Consider the following 16,153-nt stretch of genomic DNA (forward strand, 5'->3'; position numbering starts at 1 on the left):
ATAGTTCGGCATAATGTTTTTATTGTTTACGCCATTTTTTAATTTACAAATCTTATGCCTACACACTCGAAACTATATAAAATATTTATTTTTTCCAACCTACTCCTATCCATTTACGTTGGCCCGCGACCGAAAGAGACAAAACTGCAATCATAGAAAAACTCATTAGGAAGAAGACTAGTCGCACCGCGCCGCTAATCGCTCGCATTGCATAATTGCAATATTTAAATAACAGATCGATCTGACGTGTTACAAAATTAAATTAATTACTTATGGTGGAACGAGTGTTAAAATCAGCGACCAGTGAAGTGTATCTATCGAAGGAAAAATTGATAACACCCAGGTGAGTCCCACAGGGCCTGAGTCCCACAGGGCCCTCCTTTTCACTCAAAGATTTCCACCATTTATGACATTTGTGTATTATCATGTTAGGCTTTTAATAAATAATGTTTAAAAAATATAAAAGATATAATTTTGTCAATTTTAACTTTGTCCGATTGTACCCATATTATGTGATCCTGTGGCCTAGCTAAATAAACCGGCCGGCAGACGCGACATTCTGTGACAGCGAATGTGTAATGTAATTTTGTTAGATATATCATAAGTCATAACATATTGCATGCTAATAGGCAGAATTTGACTGTACCTTTTTGTTTTGTAATATCTGCACTGTTTACCCATATTCACAATATAGAAAAAAAAATGTATTCAATATTTCTCGGAAAACGAAGAATTCCCGCAGGATTTAAAAAAAACCTATATACGCGCCTACCATTCGGGTTAGCGCGAATGTGCGGAACGATGCGATAGCCACAAATTTCGCGATATCACGAATCGTTTGCCGAATCCCGATAGTAGAGGCGAACCATTAATGTAAGACCGCAGGCAGAGTGTGAAATGGAGTGAGGAAATCATCGGTTTGATCCTGAATCGATAACTTTCAAATATTAGGCTAGTAGATAGGTGACGTGGAATCAAAGAAAAATAGTCGTCTCATAGGCTACCTAGGTCCTAGCGTCGAATTGTTTGACGCCTGCCAGTGACGTCGAAGCTTCCAAGTTTTGTTACAAGTTCCCTAACTGTCGTTAACTGTGCCGCAGGTATCAGTACCTACCCATATTATAAATGTGAAAGTATGTTTGTTAGTTTGTCCTTCAATCACGTCGCAACGAAGCAACGGATCGTCGTGATTTTTTGCATGGATATATTTAAAGGCCTGGAGAGTGACATAGGCTATTTTTTGTCCCGGGAAATCAAAGAGTTCCCACGTGATTTTTAAATACCTAAATCCACGCATTTACGGGCATCAGCTAGTTCAAATATAATTTGTTCCAATATTTTGAACTTGACGAGTCATTCAAACTAATATGTCCATGGTCCTTAGTTGACATAGCCTTGGATTACCACGGGAATTTCGCTCTTATTCCTTAAGGTTAAGACAGATTGGTGCGCAGCGCTGAGATAGGTGGAAACACTAGTAAACCCTGTTTCCTGCGAGATAACACCTTGATGGATCGCTTCCTACGGATAAGGGATGACGGTTCGATCCCACGTAACCAGATTGTGAGATCTATTGCTCTTAGTAATTTATACGGAGCTGGGGGTCTTGTAAAGCGGGAATTTATTGTTAGTCACTTCGGTGTAAAGGTTGGTCGGTCGAAGTTATGGTTTGTTAATGACATTAAAGTTTTGGAGATGATAAAATCTGTATTTTTAACGAACCAAATTAATAATAGTCTACGAAGATCATTTGTTCTATGACCTGAATCACAATGTAGGTACGGAACCTACCTATTGAATACCTATCGAAGACCTATTACTTAGTTTAACAGACATTCTAGGTAGCGTGGTAGTACTAACAGACAATTTTTTGGTTTCGTAGAAACTGCATTGGATCCGAACACGATCCAAATAGTTTACTTAGTTACCTACTTTGGAAAAGTGATTTTGTAAAGTGGTGATAATAAAAAGAATACCCGGCTGAGTTTGTTGTGGGCTCTTCTCAGACCTGGGCGCGTTTGGAACCCTCGGAAAAGCTTAAGTTTTAAGTACGTATTAATTATCACCTCTATATCATATTATCATCTTACAAGTAAAAATTTATGACAATCAGCGTAAAATTTTACCAATTATTCTGAATAAATAATTTGAGTTTGAGTTTGAGTGCGCAACCCCTCATATAAATAAATACGTAGTAGGTAGTAGGTACAGCTAATTCGAATCGATAATTCTCAGATTCGGATGGACAAAGAAGAGTTTTTAATAATGAAAAAAATTTAAAATGAAAAAAGACTATGGAGTAAACCCTTCTCACTCTGAGAGGAGACCCGTGCTCAGTAGTGGGCCGGTAATGGGTTGATCAGATGATATAAGGGCCAAGGGGGAATTAATAACACGACGTTCCTCATCGAAGGGTAATTAGCGGATCAACAAAGCTGCAAAAGGCAGCCGCGGCGTCCAGGATGCATAATTCATAGAGCGAGCCTCGTGGAGAAGGTACCTACGCTATAGGTAGTGGCGTGCAGGTCATAGAGGCATAAATGCACTGCTTACCCCAGTTGTAATGGCTCAATGCATATTTTTCATTATGACCTGCCAGTAAATAGGTTCCTACCTAACTAATGCTTACCCTGGCTTCAAACACTGTGCACGCCACTGGTTATACGCCATTCTCATAATATAATAATATATAAGCATGCAAATGAATAATATTTAATATCTAGTAATGATAATTTTAATAATTTTAATCCTATTCTTATTGTATCTTTAATATTTACCATTTTATTGTACCTAAAATTGTATTTGCAATACCCTGACAGGGTCTCATGTATTTAGCTTTAGCTTTAAGCACCCACCATCAATAAATGTAAATGTACATGAAAGCAAATAAATAAATCTGAATCTGAATCTGAATCTGAATCTATAGGTATAACCTACGTACGTACTACGTACATTATATCTGCCTTATCTAATACGTCTAATGGCGATTACGCACTGCATCCGATCCGAATCCGTGAAAATACGTTCCGAAGTAGTCATAGAACTATTTGTATGGTAGCTTACGCACTAGTTCCGACTCCCGTCATCCGAGTTCTCTCCGTCATCCGTGAGAATATCTCGGATTCAAATCGGACGTTGACGTAGATGTCCTTAAGATGTGAAAAATGTTATAAGTCCCGCAAATTGCTATTGCGCTGGAACCATGTCTCATTAACATCGATATATGACGTCATTTTGAGGTCATTTGACGTACCTATATTTAAGTAAAAAATATACCATCAGCTCGAAACTTCAGTCTAGTGCTGACGTCACTAAAATGGCGGCCACGTGCAGAAGCAATTTGCGGGACTTATACGTCTTAGTTTTTTTGTCTGGGCGGCCGTGTTTTCATTTTTTTCTAAATTAAGTACGATATAGAGTGTTCGCAAACATAAGATAAGCCCGTCAAACATTTGACACTGCCTGTACCCATATCTAAGCGCAACCACGAGGGGCGCAATTTTACAAAATTTAATACAACCCGTCGCGTCGGTCGCTACGCTGCGAAGGGAGCTGACATCATCCACTCCCGAGGGGCAACGCGTGCCCAAACAGCTGATTGCCGGCCGAACACCATAAAAAACCTTATAAAACCATATCCAACCCAAACTCTACCTTATCCCTAACCCATACATTAGATTTTACTTTAACACTTAACATCCGACCCTTATTTTTAATACTCCAAACAATTTTCAACTCTCCCGAAAATATTTTTAGATTCAAAATCGCATGCATTGAAAAATTACTAAACACGTCATCCACAGAATAAAATTTTCATCATACACAATTTTAAACTTTAAAACCAAAATGTTAAGGTAGAGTTTTGAGTGGTAATAGAAGTTAATGAGATAAAACCGAATGGATTTTGTGCATTTCACTCGGCTGGAGGCCGCGCGAGTCAGATCGTGGCTGCATTCGGTGCGCGGTCGTAAATGAAAATATTTCTACTTTGAGATGGATGGAGTTACCTTCAGGCTTCTTAACGGTAATAGAAAGTACCGAGAAATATTGGTAGTTACCACAGAATCTTAAAAAATTGAAACAGAAGTGGTATAAGTCCCGCAAATTGCTATTGCGCTGGAACCATGTCTCATTAACATCGAAATTTGCAACGACATTTTGCTGTCAGCCGAAATAAAAATATACCATCAGCTCGAAACTTCAGTCTAGTGCTGACAGTGGCGTGCACAGGGTTTGAAACCAGGGTAGGCACTAGTTAAGTAGGAGCCTGTTCACTGGCAGGTCATAATGAAAAATATGCATTGAGTTATTACAACTGGGGTAAGCAGTGTATTTATGCCTTATCAGCTGCACGCCACTGAGTGCTGACGTCACTAAGATAGCGGCCACGCGCAATTTGCGGGACTTATACCGGGACTGCCGTATGATAGATACCGATTTTAGCATTTGATCCGCCACGGACTTCATCATCATGAATCACCGTCGGCTCACTACTGAGCAAGGGTCTCCTCTCAGAACGAGAAGGGTTTAGTCATACTCATAGTCCACCAAGCTAGCCAATACGGATTGGCAGACTTCAGACACCATTGAGAACGTTATGGAGGCATGCAGATTTCTAGTACCTCATAATATCTCTAGCATCTAAATTCCAAAGCAACGTAAATTAAAGTAGAACATTACGATTTTTTGAGGCACTGGTGTTTCACCGCACATCAGCTAACGCTCTCACCTCTTCTATGCCTCTTCTGAATTCTGTGATAGTTATCTATCTACCTAGATACTTAATCCTGTACATTGGGTATTCAATACAAGCAGTAGGTATTTCAGTAATTTAGTTATCGCCTCGGGACTAGTTAGAGACTACCTCTTCATATGAAATTCTACTCCTCTAGGCTTAAAATTGTTTAGTTTTACATACTAGTTGATGCCCGCGGCTTGGCCCGCATGTATCTAGGTTTTTGAAAATCCCGTGGGAACTCTTTGATTTTCCAGGACAAAAAGTAACCTATCCGAAGTAGCCCGTCCCCGAGATGCAAGATATCTCTGTACTTACCGAATTTCGTAAAAACATTTAAACGGATCCCGTTTTAACCCCGTGGGATTAGCTACCACGATTTAGAAATGCAATTCCTGATAGCATCAGGGTCGAGGAGTTCGGTCCTCGAGTTCAGCGATAAAGTCTTTACTTGGTAAATAGGTAGGTATATATCAATTCATAACCGACAGTTTCTAAATCCCATCAGTTTTGGTGAACAGGTCCCCTGCAGCATCAGGATTGACGAGTTGGAATCCAATTTTTTTATGAGACAATGAGGCCGATTCTCTTGTACACAATCTCTAAACTAAACTAAATTAATAGGTCCAAACCTGCTGCTATCCTTTTCCGCAAGCAACATTATGACAGGGATAGCAATAGATTTAGACGTGTCATTTTAGTTTAGTTTAGAGATTGTGTACATGGGAATCGGCCCCACTGGCACTGATTCTAAGCACAACCAAATTTTAGAGTATTCGCATGCTCTTCTTGCTAATGTAATATGAAAAGGATAGACACAGTTTGACAGTTCTAAATTAAATTTTTAGATGGTAAAACCCGTGATTTTAGCGCGCAGTCGCGAACCTACTGTTTAAAATTGTATTGTGCACTAAAATTTAGTCTTTAAATGTGAAAGTCATGTTCCGTTCCTTTTTTAGCATTGTTTAAAAGAAAAGGATGCAGATACTCTAAATTTAGTTTAGAGAACGAAAAAGGAATCGGTGTATCACGAAGTTTCTCTTTAACTTTTCTAAAACCCTTCTCATTCTGAGAGGAGACCCGTGCTTTGTAGTGAGCCGGCGATGGGTTGATCATGATGATGATGCAGAAAAATACTTAATTATATTAAGTTTTGAAAAAATTAAAGCCTGCAACATAGGTCCATGCTATAGACACTCGCGATGTAGGATCTGATTGCCTCACCGTGTTTAATTATTTAAATGCATGCACATTCAAATGGTTCAGTTATTCCTTCTCACCATTCACTCGCGAGTACTTACCTACCTATTGTTTTGTTTGGCCAACTCATCCATTGGATTAGGAGTAAGCTCGACTTGAACTAATGATAAAAGACCAAATTGGTCAACGCCAGTCTCATTGGAAATGGTAGGTTGGATGTTGATACTTCTATGGTCCAGTATTCGTCATGGTACCAGCGCAATAGCAATTTGCGGTATTTATAGTTATTATGACGTAGGCATCCGCTAAGAAAGGATTTTTCAAAATTCAACCCTTAAGGTGATGCAGTACGCTCGACCGAACCTGGTTGCTTTTCATTTGACATTGTATGAGAAAGGTGAGAGGCACGATGATTTTCACCGAAATCAAGGGTTTAGGAAAAGTATTTTTGAGAAAAAACTACTGAGTTTATGTTTGCAAAGTATAGTTATTTCCACTAATGAATAAATAAATTATGTTTGATGTTAAATTTCTTAAAAGTTTTCATACCCTTAATCTTATTTATTTACCCCCAAAGTTGTTGTAAATTTAGTGTTAAAATAGGAATCTTTTGAGGCTCGTAACTTTAAAAAATTTTTCAATGTTTCATATATCAATAAACTTAGATGATGACGAGATTAATCGATATAATACTTAGTTTTGAGCGTACAGTATCAAATAATGTAGTAATTACCCTCCTACGTTTTTATGAAGAAAGCACCGTCCTGAGCCCCCTTAAAGGAGTGTAATAGTGGTTTGAAATTCGTGTAGACCACGCGGACGAAGACTCGAGCATAAGCTAGTAATAATACAAAACCCTATGTAAAATTTTGTTTTAGAAATATTAGATAGGTATTTCTAAAACAAAATTTTACATCCGCCCGCCCGTTACGGAGAAATAGCAACTTTGTACATTTTAGATATTACAAGGCCTAGGCCTTATCAAGAAATACCGTCTCAAATATGAATAAACTAGATGATGCCCGCGACTTCGTCCCCGTGGATTAAGGTATTTGAAAATCCCGTGGAAACTCTTTGATTTTCCGGGATAAAAAGTAGCCTATGTCCTTCCCCGGGATGCAAGCTATCTTTGTACCAAATTTCACCTAAATCCGTTGGGCCGTGAAAAGCTAGCAGACAGACAGACAGACTTTCGCATTTATAATATTAGTATGGATATTTCCGCTTGGTATAACCATGCGCCTTTTAATACCACTGTACGTTTTAAATCAGCAAAATAGAAAGGAAACAGTCTAAATAAAAATTTATTCACAATGTCCATACGATACGGTCATTAGATTGCATGTTTATACCAAATTTATGCATAACAATGGACATTCCTAGGCGCTAATCGAAAATATTTTCCATACAAGCCGGGGGCGGTCCACGCTTTATAACTACACCCGTATATTATATATATATGTATATGTTCATAATATAATCCAGTCAAACCAAGACCCAGCTAGCGTGATCGCCAAGTTCTAATAAGACCAATTTTCTAATAAGAACGGCGACGCACTGGCAGTGTGGTATTATTTGCAATATATAAAAAGAAAAAGATTCAGATATTCTAAATTTAGTTTAGAGAAAGACATCAGAATCGACGCCACTGTAGGTTTTAACTAAATCAGCAAAATAGAAAGGAAACGGTCTAAATAGAAATTTATTCTTTCCAATAAGGGTTAGGTACTAGATAGCATGTTTATACCAAACTAGCTTATTCCCGCAACTTCGTCCGCGTGGACTACATAAATTTTACCCCCATAGGTGGAGAATTTTCAAAAATCCTTTCTTAGCGGACATTTATATTATCATAATACCTCTCTCTGCATGCCAAATTTCAGCCCGATCCGTCCAGTAGTTTGAGCTGTGAGTTGATGGATCAGTCAGCCAGCTTTTCCTTTTAAATATATTTAGACTAGCTTACGCTCGCGACTTTGTCCGCCTGGACTACACAATTTTCAAACCTCTATTTCACCCCCTTAGGGGTTGGATTTTCAAAAATCCTTTCTTAGCGGACGCCTTCGTCATAATAGCTATCTGCATGCCAAGTTCAGCCCGATCCGTCTAGTACTTTCTAGTACTTTGAGCTGTGCGTTGATAGATCAGTCAGTCAGTCAGTTAGTCACATTTTTTTTTTTAAATATATTTATCCTTTTATATATTTAGATTTATGCATAACAATGGACATTCCTAGGCGTTAATCAATTTTTTTTCCATACATGCCGCGGGCGGTCCACGCTTCATAACAACAGTATATAAGTAGGTGTACATAATATTATATCCCAGTCAAACCAAGACACTCGGCCAGTGTGTCCGCCAAGTTCTAATAAGACAAATTCTATACATATATTATATATTTATAGAATTTGTCTTATTAGAACTTGGCGGATTATACATATATTATATTTTACTTGATATTTTACGGTATATATGATATATACCGTAGGTAAAATAAAATAAACTTCAATGGCTATGCGACTTCATTGCCATTGCAAAAAAAAGCGATTTATGTGCATTAATTAAAGAATTTGTGAACTTGTGGGAACCTATGAGGAAATCATTCTCACGATTAGCATTTTCGTATCACTCCACAAGATTCAAAACATGGAATCGATGTATCAGATGAATAGCTAGTCAGACTGGATAATTTTACCTACGTTATCACCAAATTATTTCCTACTAGACTAGATGATGCCCGCGACTTCATCCGGTCTTTAGGTTTTTACAAATCCTATGAGACTCTCATCTTTGATTTTCCGGGATAAAAATTCAACAAATTTCAAAATCGGTTTTACGGATGGGCCGTGAAAGGCTAGCAGACAGACAGACAGACACACTTTTGCATCAGTACCTACCCTTATTATAAATGCGAAAGTATTTTTTATTATTTTATTTTATTCAGATACAAGTTAGCCCTTGACTGCAATCTCACCTGATGGTAAGTGATGATGCAGTCTAAGATGATAGCGGGCTAACCTGGAAGGGATATGACAGTTTTTACTAAACCCGTACCCCTTTGGTTTCTACACGGCATCGTACCGGAACGCTAAATCGCTTGGCGGCACCGCTTTGCCGGTAGGGTGGTAACTAGCCACGGTCGAAGCCTCCCACCAGAAAGTGTGTTTGTTTGTTGGTTTATTGGTCCTTCAATCACGTCGCAACAGTGCAACGGATTGACGTGATTTTTTGCATAGGTATAGTTAAAGACCTGGAGAGTGTCATAGGCTACTTTTTATCCCGGAAAACTAAAGAGTTCCCACGGGATTTTTAAAAACCTAAGTACGGAATCGCGGGCATCAGTACCCGTAGTACAAGATTTTACGTCTCACCAAACGAAACCAAATTCGAGAGTCGAAATACTTCCGCGTTACAGTAAAATGGATCTAAACAGCCTTGAATTGAAGTCAAATATTCAATGCCACTGATTTTAATTTAGCAATGTTTCCGCTTGGAGCGCTGGCTGTAGAAGTGTAGACAAACTTGAGCTTTAAAACAAGGCATTTAAGATCCAGTTTACTGTAACGCGGAAGTATTTCGACTCTCAAATTTGGTTTGGTTTAGTAAGACGTAAAATCTTGTACTACGGGTACTGCTATTAAACTGTATACTATGGAGTTTAGTCACTAAAATAAAATGATTCACGAGATCCGGCACGCTTGCACTCATTATGCACCCTTCTTGAACATAGTTACAAGTACAATGCATTGACAAACTTGAATCACTTGGATGAGGTCATCCTTTCTATACTACTTACCTACTAACTACACAGCTGTAGGTGTTAGCTATTTATTGAATGCTAGCTCATGCTCGCGACTTCGTCCACGTGGACTACACACATTTCAAACCCGTATATCACACCTTTAGGGGTCGAATTTTCGAAAATCCTTTCTTAGCGGATGCCTACGTCATAAACGCTATCTGCATGCCAAATTTCGGCCCGATCCGTCCAGTAGTTTGGGCTGTGCGTTGATAGATCAGTCAGTCAGTCAGCCACCTTTTCCTTTTATTTATTTAGACTAGCTTATGCCCGCGACTTCGTCCGCGTGGACACATCGGGCTGAAATTTGGCATGCAGATAGCTATTATGACGTAGGCATCCGCTGAGAAAGGATTTTTGAAAATTCAACCCCTAAGGGGGTGAAATAGGAGTTTGAAATTTGTGTAGTCCACGCGGACGAAGTCGCGAGCATAAGCTAGTAGTCAATATTATGAGATCTTAAGCTACTTGCAACTGAAATTTTGATACCTAGATGCTATAATATGTAGGATTTAGGTAGGATACAGAATACAATGCATTGACAAAAGGTCGTTCTTCGATGAGGTCATGCTTTCAATACTTTGTGCCTAGCTATATCTACTGAGACTACAGACATAGATTAACGAACATACAGTTCAGAAACTGTTGGTTACGGAGAAGCGGACACTGCAGGTTACGGAGAAGCGGACACTGCAGGTTACGGAGAAGCGGACACTGCAGGTTACGGAGAAGTGGACACTGCAGGTTACGGAGAAGTGGACACTGCTGGTTGCGGATAAGCGGACACTGCAGGTTGCAGATAAGCGGACACTGCAGGTTGCGGTCCTAAAACTTGGCTTCGTTTTCAGCTATACGAGCGTGCAAGCTGAATCGAACGTGTTACGAAACCAGGATTGTGGCCAAGCATGCGAAGTCACCAACAAAAATGACATTTCAGCATCTACACTCTACAGATGCTATAATATTTAGGTAGGGAGTACACAAAATACAATGCATTGACAAAAGGTCGTTCTTCGATGAGGTCACGCTTGCAATACTTTTGTGCCTAGCTATATCTACAGAGACTACAGACATAGATTAACAATCATACAGTTCAGAAACTGGCGCCGATCCTGTTGTCTTTCTCTAAACTAAATTTAGAGTACCTGCATCTTTTCTTTTTAATATTGCTAGAAAGGGACGGAACAAGACTAAATATAGAGCACGCTACAAATATAATGAATCGGGCCTGGCAGCAAAAGTCACAAGGTTTGGCAGTTCTAAATAAAACTGTCAAACTGTGTCTGTCCTTCTCATATTACATTAGTAAGAAGAGGATGCGAATACTCTAAAATTGTTGTATTGTGCAGAATCTACCTACTATACAGTAGTCCCGAAACTTAGCTTTGTTTGTAGATACGAGCGTGCAAGCTGATTCAAGCGTGTTATGAAAACATGACTGTGGTCAGGCGTGCAAAGTCGCCAACAAAAATATAATTTAAACCAACTCGATATAGTTACTTAATAAAAGACGTTGCGAGTCGTGGGTTGTCGGATCAACTTGCCCACTAACAAAGATACAGCAAAACAGTTGGATTTTGATAATTTGAAAAACTTGGTCTGTTTGTAGATGCTAAGATTGGGCTGACTAGCTGCTATCGCCTGAGCGTATACCCTCTCTAGCAGCATTAAAAGACGGCACGGACAACCACCTATAGACGCCTAATAGCTGGACACCAAGCTAAAAGCAGTTGCTTAACATAAAAGTTGGCCCACACCCATTCGGTAGGTACCCTCATTCCGAACATTGTCTTAATAACGTGACTTTTGAGTCCACCAATCACAACAAAGCATTCTCCCCTGTCCCCCGCCAATATTACACGATTTATATCAAATATTTGAAAAGAACAAACGCAGAGTTTCTTGCTGGTTCTTCTCGCTAGAAAAGGCGTTTCGAACGAATGGTAGATGCATTGGACGATTCAAAAGTGCTTGTAAAAGTTTAGTTGAATTAAAAAAAATATTTTCATTTATTGTTGATCAGTGAGTTAGCGAATTACTCCGCTGATCTGTAAGGTTGCTAAGCTGCGGCACAGACTAGACATTGAGCGGAGTGGTACCAGTCAGCGATCGTAGACGAACTTCTGAATACCTTTTGAATGCAGTTCGTACTTCGTAGTTTTTCTTTTTTGTTTTCTTAGAACGGGTTCGCTTATTTCGACAACATTGATAGATTTCGGGTATCGGAAAGTTATAACGACAAAGAAAAAAGGACCTATACCCGGCTTTTTTAAAGGCGTTTCTGCTGGTTAACCAATGTACTAAGTTTATTTAGGTTTATTTCTGCTTAGGGCGCTGCTGGCTAGAAGCTTTCGATGAATAGAGAAACTCGAACCTTACAGCAAGGAATTTTAGGTTCATTTGACTCTGCGGTGAGGAAGCGAAGGGTTTCGTGCGTGACATCGGCCGCCGTCTAAGGGAAAGAGGCTGCGATCCGCGCTCTGGGGCTCTCTGGTCCAAAGGTTGTCTATCGCCATTCAGCGTGGCAATGCTGCCAGCTTGATGGGCACCTTTGGCCCAGGGCCAACCAGGGATGGTCTTCTTGACGACGTTAGTACTGAGTAATTACTTTTATTTAATTTTAGTTATTAGTTTTAAGTTTGACATGTGTATTTATTTTTGTAACCTCTTTGTAATTTTTGACTCAAAAATCTATCAACGTTATCGAGAAGTGCAAACATTTACTAAGGCTGTTGTAGTTGTCGGTATAGAATTCAAATACAATAGTATTATACCTTTTTAGTCATCACTGTTTTTAGTATTTATTCTATACAAGGGCCGTGATAATGATTTCGAGATTGCTGATAAGAAAAGATTATTTGATAAAAAGTATTTTAGCATTACGTGTTCCGGGAATGTCGCGTCGTACGAATTGGCGTAACTTTGCTACTGGTTATTTTTAACACCATCAACGTTTTGAGTGTTTCGAAATTGATTTTTTTTAACCACCCTCCCACTGCTAAACATGGAGAAAAAGCAAGCCACCACGCCATACTTTTTTATTTATTTATTCAATACAAGTTAGCCCTTGACTGCAATCTCACCTGGTGGTAAGTGACGATGCAGTACACTACACAGATCCTCCAAAACACATGTGCACGTTTCACTCCGACACTGGATCATCCTTAGGAAAATGCATGATTGCAGAAATGGTTGTGGTGTTGCGTATTGTTTGCTCGGTGGCTTACTTTTTCTGCATGTTTAGCAGTGGGAGGGCGGGTAATGCGTATCGCATGCTGTATGTTGCATCGTACAGATTTGTCTGTTTCAGCAGTGGATTGTATAGGAAATTAAGCATTTGTGGTTCTTTATGTAAAGCAAATAGGTACTGTTTGCTAATGTAAAGTAGGTATCCGTGATTCTTCCCATAAACGCTTAGTTGTCACCAATAGCATTGATATTGCTAGGCAGAGCAGCCAGCCCCTGTGGAGTTACGTAATGAAATACTCGCGGCGGCCTCTTGCTCTGAGCGTGATGACGGAACCATAAACAACGGGCACGATCATCTGTTCCCGTATTTCAAATTTTATTGCACTCGAGATTGCACTGACTCATAGTTATGATAGCTTCGGAGAAGGGCCTACGGGGTTTTTTTTTAAATTTATTTATACCTCGTTAAATTAGATACAGAATATAAATTCGCTAAATCAGTGATCATCACAGAATGAAACCATAAAGTAAGCCAGAATAAGAACAAAAAAAGCCATAAAGCTCATTTGACATTTATTTTTAATCCATCGAAGGTTTTCTAAGATGAGGGGTTTGGTACCATGCCAACTTATAGGCTGGCATGGTATGGGCGTGTAATGCTGAGGGTGCGGAGGGAATCAAGTTTTTTACACTCAGACAACATCGTTAAAGTTCAAACTTTTAAACTTTAACGGTGTCTGGCAGGGGGTATGCCATGATAAGTGTCTACCATTGCATGGCGTGATTTTTAATATAATTCCGAAGAAAATATAATAAAATTAGACTTTTTACTTTGACGTAAGATTGTACACCTTTGTTGTGCGGTATTGTTTTGACCTTAGGTAGGTATATTTAATACAACAAAACTTAAGTTTCAACTTTCAATACTACTGAGGTAGGTGAGTAGTTTAATTTAGTAAAAAAGTAAACTTTAGGTTAGTAGTTCTACCTGGAAATCACTGAATGTAGCCGAGTTCTGTATTAATCGTATATTTTGGTGGTAAATACTCTATCTACCTACCTTCTTTAAGTAATTTTAGCCACATTTTGTATTTTGAGAACGTAAATAAGTAGTAAGAACGTAATATAATAGTTATTTTTATTCAAAACAATATAATTTAGCTCTATGCAAATTGCAAAGCTTTTCAGCTCAAAAAAGAATAGTTTATGGTTCTGAAGTTTTTTTTCAATTTATATCACTATTTGAAACAAGCAAGGATCGTAGACCGTACAGCCTAATCAATCGTAAAACCATGGGTAAAAAGAGAATTTGAATTTAGAACATGAAATATAGAGTTGTTTACCGGGCGCAACGACTTCGACGGTGAATGCGTTAGGCCTATCCGACACCAGAAATGCATGGCGTGCCGTACAAGAGGATATTATTGCATCTTACGTAACAATAACTATAAAACTATGTATTATACATGACCCCTACCTTATCAACAGGGTTTAATCCACATCCACGAAAAGAATCCAAAAAGAATGGCACAAAAATTACCACTTTGTTGTCAAACACTACACTTCCTTTCCAGCTTGATATTTTCTGGGTATACACGATCACTGTTTGATAAAGAATAATAATAAATCACTAGATTTTTTAAACACTAAATTATAGTTTTTCACAACAGTTCCACTCGGAATTCGATTTTTTTTGAAAAAAGAACAAAAATATTCTATAGCAATAATGCGTCTAGGCCTTTAAAAATCTGTTTCTAAGACACATCTCTAAGCTAAAATCGATTTAAAATAGGGAATATCAACGAGACAGTTGATTTCTAGCGCATTCCTTCCGCATCCTCTAAACAGCTGTTCGAGTCGTAGTGATGTCGAAAATCGATAACCGAATCGTAAACCACCGTAACACTTCACCGACTAACGTATAATTTACGCACAGTCGATTAATTAATTGTTATTAATAATTTATAATTCACTCGCACTCATTTGCTATTGTGTATTGTTTTTATTAAGTTGAGAATAACTAAACAAAAATTGATTGGACTTTAGAGAAATGGGATTGTCATTTTAAAAAGTTACCGATTTTAGTTTATTGTTAAGTCACTGTTTTTTTTTAAGTTTGTGTAACAGTTGTTTTTTTTTAGCCTCATGATAGGCTGAACGCACGCGGTCGCGTTCGGTCGCGGACTGAAGCCAGCGGGGCGCGCGGGGCGCGGGCGGGGCGGGAGGCGGAGGGCGGGACCGACGCGGGAATGCTATTGTAGGCGAACTTGCTGCCACTTTTTTTTTCTCTCTTGATTCTGGTCAAACAAGTTTTGTATACAACCTGCATTGTCAGGATTCCGCCATTCTTCCAACGAGCCAACCCAACGGTCTATCTTACGAGGCATAAGGTTTCGTCTTTGGCGCGACTTTTCCAAAGAAACGACAAGTAGAAATCAAAACGATCCTCTGGCGCAGCGGTTAATTTACAGGTTTATTAGCCTAGCGCCAAAAAAAAAACTTTAATTTGATTCTCAATTACTAGGTAACTTCATTTCTGTAGCGAGCAATTCCCAAAGAAAAGACGAGTAGAGACCAAGTAGAACGACCCCTCTGGCGCAGTGATTAGTAGGTTTAGTACCTAGTCTAAAAATCAAAGTTAAGATGGATAGGCATCTTCTAGGCAAGCGCGCTCCATCTTTGCAGATGATTTTGATTTGATTTTTTTTTTTGCAGTCAAGCGCTAGTCTATAAATTAAAAAAAAGTTCCTGTTTGCAACTGTTTGATACCTACCTACTTTACAGTGACACAGTTGACATATGACAATTGACAGTTGACATGAGTTTGACAGTTTAGGAAGCTTCGCTTTATTACCAAAGAAACGATCCCTCTGGCTCAGTAGTTAACTAGGTATACAGGTTTACTTCCCTTAAAAACAGCTTCTGGGCTTTTACGCTCAGACAGAATATTAAGAAACTACACTTCTCCTTTTAGTGACTTTTCCAAAAGACACGATACGTAGAGCCACGCAGAATAGACTCCACTGGCGCAGTGGCTAACTACAGTTTTACAAGCTTAGCTTCACAACAAAAGGTCCTGGAGTTTGATTCTTATCAAAAACAGTTTAGGAGACTTCACTTCTATTAGCGACTTTTCTACAAAAACAATATCTAGGGACCACTAGAAACGACCCCTCTGGCGTAGTAGTTAACTACAGATTTATTATCCTAGCCTTAAGTCAAAACAAAAG

At 38.9% G+C, this 16,153-nt stretch overlaps 1 protein-coding gene across 4 annotated transcripts in view; it reads right to left on the minus strand.

Annotated features, from left to right (window-relative positions):
* Positions 1-15,094, minus strand: part of wge (winged eye) — a 148,362-nt gene extending 133,268 nt beyond the window's left edge. For all 4 annotated transcript variants that reach the window (XR_011237451.1, XM_069502510.1, XM_069502509.1 and 1 more), the window contains exon 1: positions 14,401-15,094. The gene's annotated coding sequence lies outside the window, so the exon portion shown is untranslated. The remainder of the gene's footprint in view (positions 1-14,400) is intronic.
* Between the last annotated feature and the right edge of the window lie 1,059 nt (positions 15,095-16,153).

The sequence above is a fragment of the Maniola hyperantus genome, chromosome 13, assembly GCF_902806685.2.
Source record: "Maniola hyperantus chromosome 13, iAphHyp1.2, whole genome shotgun sequence".
In the NCBI taxonomy this organism is placed as follows: Eukaryota; Metazoa; Arthropoda; class Insecta; order Lepidoptera; family Nymphalidae; genus Maniola; species Maniola hyperantus.